This window comes from Oncorhynchus nerka, linkage group LG10 (assembly GCF_034236695.1).
Source record: "Oncorhynchus nerka isolate Pitt River linkage group LG10, Oner_Uvic_2.0, whole genome shotgun sequence".
In the NCBI taxonomy this organism is placed as follows: domain Eukaryota; kingdom Metazoa; phylum Chordata; class Actinopteri; order Salmoniformes; family Salmonidae; genus Oncorhynchus; species Oncorhynchus nerka.
The window spans coordinates 72,822,626-72,832,996 of NC_088405.1; positions in this window are offsets into that span (position 1 = coordinate 72,822,626).

Sequence of the window (10,371 nt, forward strand, 5' to 3'; positions counted from 1 at the left end):
TCTACAACTTGATTGGAGTCCACCTGTGGTAAATTCAATGGATTGGACATGATTTGGAAAGGCTGACACCTGTCTATATAAGTTCCCACAGTTGACTGCATATCAGAGCAAAAACCAAGCCATGAGGTTGAGGCACAGATCTGGGGAAGGATACCAAAAACATTCTGCAGCATTGAAGGTCCCCAAGAACACAGTGGCCTCCATCATTCTTAAATGGAAGAAGTTTGGAAACGCAAAGACTCATCCTAGATGACCACCTTCTCTTCCAATGCCTCGAATAACTACCCCCCCCCCCCCCCCCCTTGTAACAGTATACTTCAGGGCTGGCTCTGATGGGAACTGTTCCACTATTAACTGTAATGGAGTATTGCCTGTTGATTCCATTGCCAGATCAGAACCCCCCTTGTAACAGTATACTTCAGGGCTGGCTCTGATGGGAACTGTTCCACTATTAACTGTAATGGAGTATTGCCTGTTGATTCCATTGCCAGATCAGAACCCCCTCCCCTTGTAACAGTATACTTCAGGGCTGGCTCTGATGGGAACTGTTCCACTATTAACTGTAATGGAGTATTGCCTGTTGATTCCATTGCCAGATCAGAACCCCCCTCCCCTTGTAACAGTATACTTCAGGGCTGGCTCTGATGGGAACTGTTCCACTATTAACTGTAATGGAGTATTGCCTGTTGATTCCATTGCCAGATCAGAACCCCCCTCCCCTTGTAACAGTATACTTCATGGCTGGCTCTGATGGGAACTGTTCCACTATTAACTGTAATGGAGTATTGCCTGTTGATTCCATTGCCAGATCAGAACCCCCTCCCCCTCCCCTTGTAACAGTATACTTCAGGGCTGGCTCTGATGGGAACTGTTCCACTATTAACTGTAATGGAGTATTGCCTGTTGATTCCATTGCCAGATCAGAACCCCCCTCCCCTTGTAACAGTATACTTCAGGGCTGGCTCTGATGGGAACTGTTCCACTATTAACTGTAATGGAGTATTGCCTGTTGATCCCATTGCCAGATCAGAACCCCCCCTCCCCCTCCCCTTGTAACAGTATACTTCAGGGCTGGCTCTGATGGGAACTGTTCCACTATTAACTGTAATGGAGTATTGCCTGTTGATTCCATTGCCAGATCAGAACCCCCCTCCCCTTGTAACAGTATACTTCAGGGCTGGCTCTGATGGGAACTGTTCCACTATTAACTGTAATGGAGTATTGCCTGTTGATTCCATTGCCAGATCAGAACCCCCTCCCCCTCCCCTTGTAACAGTATACTTCAGGGCTGGCTCTGATGGGAACTGTTCCACTATTAACTGTAATGGAGTATTGCCTGTTGATTCCATTGCCAGATCAGAACCCCCCTCCCCTTGTAACAGTATACTTCAGGGCTGGCTCTGATGGGAACTGTTCCACTATTAACTGTAATGGAGTATTGCCTGTTGATTCCATTGCCAGATCAGAACCCCCCCCTCCCCTTGTAACAGTATACTTCAGGGCTGGCTCTGATGGGAACTGTTCCACTATTAACTGTAATGGAGTATTGCCTGTTGATTCCATTGCCAGATCAGAACCCCCTCCCCCTCCCCTTGTAACAGTATACTTCAGGGCTGGCTCTGATGGGAACTGTTCCACTATTAACTGTAATGGAGTATTGCCTGTTGATTCCATTGCCAGATCAGAACCCCCTCCCCTTGTAACAGTATACTTCAGGGCTGGCTCTGATGGGAACTGTTCCACTATTAACTGTAATGGAGTATTGCCTGTTGATTCCATTGCCAGATCAGAACCCCCCTCCCCTTGTAACAGTATACTTCAGGGCTGGCTCTGATGGGAACTGTTCCACTATTAACTGTAATGGAGTATTGCCTGTTGATTCCATTGCCAGATCAGAACCCCCCTCCCCCCTCCCCTTGTAACAGTATACTTCAGGGCTGGCTCTGATGGGAACTGTTCCACTATTAACTGTAATGGAGTATTGCCTGTTGATTCCATTGCCAGATCAGAACCCCCCCCCCCCCTCCCCTTGTAACAGTATACTTCAGGGCTGGCTCTGATGGGAACTGTTCCACTATTAACTGTAATGGAGTATTGCCTGTTGATTCCATTGCCAGATCAGAACCCCCCCCCTCCCCTTGTAACAGTATACTTCAGGGCTGGCTCTGATGGGAACTGTTCCACTATTAACTGTAATGGAGTATTGCCTGTTGATTCCATTGCCAGATCAGAACCCCCTCCCCCTCCCCTTGTAACAGTATACTTCAGGGCTGGCTCTGATGGGAACTGTTCCACTATTAACTGTAATGGAGTATTGCCTGTTGATTCCATTGCCAGATCAGAACCCCCCTCCCCTTGTAACAGTATACTTCAGGGCTGGCTCTGATGGGAACTGTTCCACTATTAACTGTAATGGAGTATTGCCTGTTGATTCCATTGCCAGATCAGAACCCCCCTCCCCTTGTAACAGTATACTTCAGGGCTGGCTCTGATGGGAACTGTTCCACTATTAACTGTAATGGAGTATTGCCTGTTGATTCCATTGCCAGATCAGAACCCCCTCCCCTTGTAACAGTATACTTCAGGGCTGGCTCTGATGGGAACTGTTCCACTATTAACTGTAATGGAGTATTGCCTGTTGATTCCATTGCCAGATCAGAACCCCCCTCCCCTTGTAACAGTATACTTCATGGCTGGCTCTGATGGGAACTGTTCCACTATTAACTGTAATGGAGTATTGCCTGTTGATTCCATTGCCAGATCAGAACCCCCTCCCCTCCCCTTGTAACAGTATACTTCAGGGCTGGCTCTGATGGGAACTGTTCCACTATTAACTGTAATGGAGTATTGCCTGTTGATTCCATTGCCAGATCAGAACCCCCCTCCCCTTGTAACAGTATACTTCAGGGCTGGCTCTGATGGGAACTGTTCCACTATTAACTGTAATGGAGTATTGCCTGTTGATCCCATTGCCAGATCAGAACCCCCCCTCCCCCCCCTTGTAACAGTATACTTCAGGGCTGGCTCTGATGGGAACTGTTCCACTATTAACTGTAATGGAGTATTGCCTGTTGATTCCATTGCCAGATCAGAACCCCCCTCCCCTTGTAACAGTATACTTCAGGGCTGGCTCTGATGGGAACTGTTCCACTATTAACTGTAATGGAGTATTGCCTGTTGATTCCATTGCCAGATCAGAACCCCCTCCCCCTCCCCTTGTAACAGTATACTTCAGGGCTGGCTCTGATGGGAACTGTTCCACTATTAACTGTAATGGAGTATTGCCTGTTGATTCCATTGCCAGATCAGAACCCCCCTTGTAACAGTATACTTCAGGGCTGGCTCTGATGGGAACTGTTCCACTATTAACTGTAATGGAGTATTGCCTGTTGATTCCATTGCCAGATCAGAACCCCCCCCTCCCCTTGTAACAGTATACTTCAGGGCTGGCTCTGATGGGAACTGTTCCACTATTAACTGTAATGGAGTATTGCCTGTTGATTCCATTGCCAGATCAGAACCCCCCCCTCCCCCTCCCCTTGTAACAGTATACTTCAGGGCTGGCTCTGATGGGAACTGTTCCACTATTAACTGTAATGGAGTATTGCCTGTTGATTCCATTGCCAGATCAGAACCCCCCTCCCCTTGTAACAGTATACTTCAGGGCTGGCTCTGATGGGAACTGTTCCACTATTAACTGTAATGGAGTATTGCCTGTTGATTCCATTGCCAGATCAGACCCCCCCCCCTCCCCTTGTAACAGTATACTTCAGGGCTGGCTCTGATGGGAACTGTTCCACTATTAACTGTAATGGAGTATTGCCTGTTGATTCCATTGCCAGATCAGAACCCCCCTCCCCTTGTAACAGTATACTTCAGGGCTGGCTCTGATGGGAACTGTTCCACTATTAACTGTAATGGAGTATTGCCTGTTGATCCCATTGCCAGATCAGAACCCCCCTCCCCCTCCCCTTGTAACAGTATACTTCAGGGCTGGCTCTGATGGGAACTGTTCCACTATTAACTGTAATGGAGTATTGCCTGTTGATTCCATTGCCAGATCAGAACCCCCCTCCCCTTGTAACAGTATACTTCAGGGCTGGCTCTGATGGGAACTGTTCCACTATTAACTGTAATGGAGTATTGCCTGTTGATTCCATTGCCAGATCAGAACCCCCTCCCCCTCCCCTTGTAACAGTATACTTCAGGGCTGGCTCTGATGGGAACTGTTCCACTATTAACTGTAATGGAGTATTGCCTGTTGATTCCATTGCCAGATCAGAACCCCCCTCCCCTTGTAACAGTATACTTCAGGGCTGGCTCTGATGGGAACTGTTCCACTATTAACTGTAATGGAGTATTGCCTGTTGATTCCATTGCCAGATCAGAACCCCCTCCCCTCCCCTTGTAACAGTATACTTCAGGGCTGGCTCTGATGGGAACTGTTCCACTATTAACTGTAATGGAGTATTGCCTGTTGATTCCATTGCCAGATCAGAACCCCCTCCCCTTGTAACAGTATACTTCAGGGCTGGCTCTGATGGGAACTGTTCCACTATTAACTGTAATGGAGTATTGCCTGTTGATCCCATTGCCAGATCAGAACCCCTCCCCTCCCCTTGTAACAGTATACTTCAGGGCTGGCTCTGATGGGAACTGTTCCACTATTAACTGTAATGGAGTATTGCCTGTTGATTCCATTGCCAGATCAGAACCCCCCTCCCCTTGTAACAGTATACTTCAGGGCTGGCTCTGATGGGAACTGTTCCACTATTAACTGTAATGGAGTATTGCCTGTTGATTCCATTGCCAGATCAGAACCCCCTCCCCCTCCCCTTGTAACAGTATACTTCAGGGCTGGCTCTGATGGGAACTGTTCCACTATTAACTGTAATGGAGTATTGCCTGTTGATTCCATTGCCAGATCAGAACCCCCTCCCCTTGTAACAGTATACTTCAGGGCTGGCTCTGATGGGAACTGTTCCACTATTAACTGTAATGGAGTATTGCCTGTTGATTCCATTGCCAGATCAGAACCCCCCTCCCCTTGTAACAGTATACTTCAGGGCTGGCTCTGATGGGAACTGTTCCACTATTAACTGTAATGGAGTATTGCCTGTTGATTCCATTGCCAGATCAGAACCCCCCCCCCTCCCCTTGTAACAGTATACTTCAGGGCTGGCTCTGATGGGAACTGTTCCACTATTAACTGTAATGGAGTATTGCCTGTTGATTCCATTGCCAGATCAGAATTGCCCCCCTCCCCCTCCCCTTGTAACAGTATACTTCAGGGCTGGCTCTGATGGGAACTGTTCCACTATTAACTGTAATGGAGTATTGCCTGTTGATTCCATTGCCAGATCAGAACCCCCCCCCCTCCCCTTGTAACAGTATACTTCAGGGCTGGCTCTGATGGGAACTGTTCCACTATTAACTGTAATGGAGTATTGCCTGTTGATTCCATTGCCAGATCAGAACCCCCCTCCCCCCCTCCCCTTGTAACAGTATACTTCAGGGCTGGCTCTGATGGGAACTGTTCCACTATTAACTGTAATGGAGTATTGCCTGTTGATTCCATTGCCAGATCAGAACCCCCTCCCCCTCCCCTTGTAACAGTATACTTCAGGGCTGGCTCTGATGGGAACTGTTCCACTATTAACTGTAATGGAGTATTGCCTGTTGATTCCATTGCCAGATCAGAACCCCCCTCCCCTTGTAACAGTATACTTCAGGGCTGGCTCTGATGGGAACTGTTCCACTATTAACTGTAATGGAGTATTGCCTGTTGATTCCATTGCCAGATCAGAACCCCCCCCCCCCCCTCCCCTTGTAACAGTATACTTCAGGGCTGGCTCTGATGGGAACTGTTCCACTATTAACTGTAATGGAGTATTGCCTGTTGATTCCATTGCCAGATCATTGCCCGATTAACCCAGATCCCCCCTCCCCTTGTAACAGTATACTTCAGGGCTGGCTCTGATGGGAACTGTTCCACTATTAACTGTAATGGAGTATTGCCTGTTGATTCCATTGCCAGATCAGAACCCCCCTCCCCTTGTAACAGTATACTTCAGGGCTGGCTCTGATGGGAACTGTTCCACTATTAACTGTAATGGAGTATTGCCTGTTGATTCCATTGCCAGATCAGAACCCCCCTTGTAACAGTATACTTCAGGGCTGGCTCTGATGGGAACTGTTCCACTATTAACTGTAATGGAGTATTGCCTGTTGATTCCATTGCCAGATCAGAACCCCCTCCCCTTGTAACAGTATACTTCAGGGCTGGCTCTGATGGGAACTGTTCCACTATTAACTGTAATGGAGTATTGCCTGTTGATTCCATTGCCAGATCAGAACCCCCCCTCCCCTTGTAACAGTATACTTCAGGGCTGGCTCTGATGGGAACTGTTCCACTATTAACTGTAATGGAGTATTGCCTGTTGATTCCATTGCCAGATCAGACCCCCTCCCCTTGTAATAGTATACTTCAGGGCTGGCTCTGATGGGAACTGTTCCACTATTAACTGTAATGGAGTATTGCCTGTTGATTCCATTGCCAGATCAGAACCCCCCTCCCCTTGTAACAGTATACTTCAGGGCTGGCTCTGATGGGAACTGTTCCACTATTAACTGTAATGGAGTATTGCCTGTTGATTCCATTGCCCGATCAGAACCCCCCTCCCCTTGTAACAGTATACTTCAGGGCTGGCTCTGATGGGAACTGTTCCACTATTAACTGTAATGGAGTATTGCCTGTTGATTCCATTGCCAGATCAGAACCCCCTCCCCTTGTAACAGTATACTTCAGGGCTGGCTCTGATGGGAACTGTTCCACTATTAACTGTAATGGAGTATTGCCTGTTGATTCCATTGCCAGATCAGAACCCCCCCCCCCCTTGTAACAGTATACTTCAGGGCTGGCTCTGATGGGAACTGTTCCACTATTAACTGTAATGGAGTATTGCCTGTTGATTCCATTGCCAGATCAGAACCCCCCTCCCCTTGTAACAGTATACTTCAGGGCTGGCTCTGATGGGAACTGTTCCACTATTAACTGTAATGGAGTATTGCCTGTTGATTCCATTGCCAGATCAGACCCCCCTCCCCTTGTAATAGTATACTTCAGGGCTGGCTCTGATGGGAACTGTTCCACTATTAACTGTAATGGAGTATTGCCTGTTGATTCCATTGCCAGATCAGAACCCCCCCCTCCCCTTGTAACAGTATACTTCAGGGCTGGCTCTGATGGGAACTGTTCCACTATTAACTGTAATGGAGTATTGCCTGTTGATTCCATTGCCCGATCAGAACCCCCCCTCCCCTTGTAACAGTATACTTCAGGGCTGGCTCTGATGGGAACTGTTCCACTATTAACTGTAATGGAGTATTGCCTGTTGATTCCATTGCCAGATCAGAACCCCCTCCCCTTGTAACAGTATACTTCAGGGCTGGCTCTGATGGGAACTGTTCCACTATTAACTGTAATGGAGTATTGCCTGTTGATTCCATTGCCAGATCAGAACCCCCCCCCCTTGTAACAGTATACTTCAGGGCTGGCTCTGATGGGAACTGTTCCACTATTAACTGTAATGGAGTATTGCCTGTTGATTCCATTGCCAGATCAGAACCCCCTCCCCCCCCCTTGTAACAGTATACTTCAGGGCTGGCTCTGATGGGAACTGTTCCACTATTAACTGTAATGGAGTATTGCCTGTTGATTCCATTGCCAGATCAGAACCCCCTCCCCCTCCCCTTGTAACAGTATACTTCAGGGCTGGCTCTGATGGGAACTGTTCCACTATTAACTGTAATGGAGTATTGCCTGTTGATTCCATTGCCAGATCAGAACCCCCCCTCCCCTTGTAACAGTATACTTCAGGGCTGGCTCTGATGGGAACTGTTCCACTATTAACTGTAATGGAGTATTGCCTGTTGATTCCATTGCCAGATTAGAACCCCCCTCCCCCTCCCCTTGTAACAGTATACTTCAGGGCTGGCTCTGATGGGAACTGTTCCACTATTAACTGTAATGGAGTATTGCCTGTTGATTCCATTGCCCGATCAGAACCCCCTCCCCCTCCCCTTGTAACAGTATACTTCAGGGCTGGCTCTGATGGGAACTGTTCCACTATTAACTGTAATGGAGTATTGCCTGTTGATTCCATTGCCAGATCAGAACCCCCTCCCCTTGTAACAGTATACTTCAGGGCTGGCTCTGATGGGAACTGTTCCACTATTAACTGTAATGGAGTATTGCCTGTTGATTCCATTGCCAGATCAGAACCCCCCTTGTAACAGTATACTTCAGGGCTGGCTCTGATGGGAACTGTTCCACTATTAACTGTAATGGAGTATTGCCTGTTGATTCCATTGCCAGATCAGAACCCCCTCCCCTTGTAACAGTATACTTCAGGGCTGGCTCTGATGGGAACTGTTCCACTATTAACTGTAATGGAGTATTGCCTGTTGATTCCATTGCCAGATCAGAACCCCCCTCCCCTTGTAACAGTATACTTCAGGGCTGGCTCTGATGGGAACTGTTCCACTATTAACTGTAATGGAGTATTGCCTGTTGATTCCATTGCCAGATCAGACCCCCTCCCCTTGTAATAGTATACTTCAGGGCTGGCTCTGATGGGAACTGTTCCACTATTAACTGTAATGGAGTATTGCCTGTTGATTCCATTGCCAGATCAGAACCCCCCTCCCCTTGTAACAGTATACTTCAGGGCTGGCTCTGATGGGAACTGTTCCACTATTAACTGTAATGGAGTATTGCCTGTTGATTCCATTGCCCGATCAGAACCCCTCCCCTTGTAACAGTATACTTCAGGGCTGGCTCTGATGGGAACTGTTCCACTATTAACTGTAATGGAGTATTGCCTGTTGATTCCATTGCCAGATCAGAACCCCCCTCCCCTTGTAACAGTATACTTCAGGGCTGGCTCTGATGGGAACTGTTCCACTATTAACTGTAATGGAGTATTGCCTGTTGATTCCATTGCCAGATCAGAACCCCCCTTGTAACAGTATACTTCAGGGCTGGCTCTGATGGGAACTGTTCCACTATTAACTGTAATGGAGTATTGCCTGTTGATTCCATTGCCAGATCAGAACCCCCTCCCCCTCCCCTTGTAACAGTATACTTCAGGGCTGGCTCTGATGGGAACTGTTCCACTATTAACTGTAATGGAGTATTGCCTGTTGATTCCATTGCCAGATCAGAACCCCCCCCCCCCTCCCCCTTGTAACAGTATACTTCAGGGCTGGCTCTGATGGGAACTGTTCCACTATTAACTGTAATGGAGTATTGCCTGTTGATTCCATTGCCAGATCAGACCCCCCTCCCCTTGTAATAGTATACTTCAGGGCTGGCTCTGATGGGAACTGTTCCACTATTAACTGTAATGGAGTATTGCCTGTTGATTCCATTGCCAGATCAGAACCCCCCTCCCCTTGTAACAGTATACTTCAGGGCTGGCTCTGATGGGAACTGTTCCACTATTAACTGTAATGGAGTATTGCCTGTTGATTCCATTGCCCGATCAGAACCCCCTCCCCCTCCCCTTGTAACAGTATACTTCAGGGCTGGCTCTGATGGGAACTGTTCCACTATTAACTGTAATGGAGTATTGCCTGTTGATTCCATTGCCAGATCAGAACCCCCTCCCCTTGTAACAGTATACTTCAGGGCTGGCTCTGATGGGAACTGTTCCACTATTAACTGTAATGGAGTATTGCCTGTTGATTCCATTGCCAGATCAGAACCCCCCTTGTAACAGTATACTTCAGGGCTGGCTCTGATGGGAACTGTTCCACTATTAACTGTAATGGAGTATTGCCTGTTGATTCCATTGCCAGATCAGAACCCCCTCCCCACTCCCCTTGTAACAGTATACTTCAGGGCTGGCTCTGATGGGAACTGTTCCACTATTAACTGTAATGGAGTATTGCCTGTTGATTCCATTGCCAGATCAGAACCCCCCCCTTGTAACAGTATACTTCAGGGCTGGCTCTGATGGGAACTGTTCCACTATTAACTGTAATGGAGTATTGCCTGTTGATTCCATTGCCAGATCAGAACCCCCTCCCCTTGTAACAGTATACTTCAGGGCTGGCTCTGATGGGAACTGTTCCACTATTAACTGTAATGGAGTATTGCCTGTTGATTCCATTGCCAGATCAGAACCCCCCTCCCCTTGTAACAGTATACTTCAGGGCTGGCTCTGATGGGAACTGTTCCACTATTAACTGTAATGGAGTATTGCCTGTTGATTCCATTGCCAGATCAGACCCCCCCCCCCTCCCCTTGTAATAGTATACTTCAGGGCTGGCTCTGATGGGAACTGTTCCACTATTAACTGTAATGGA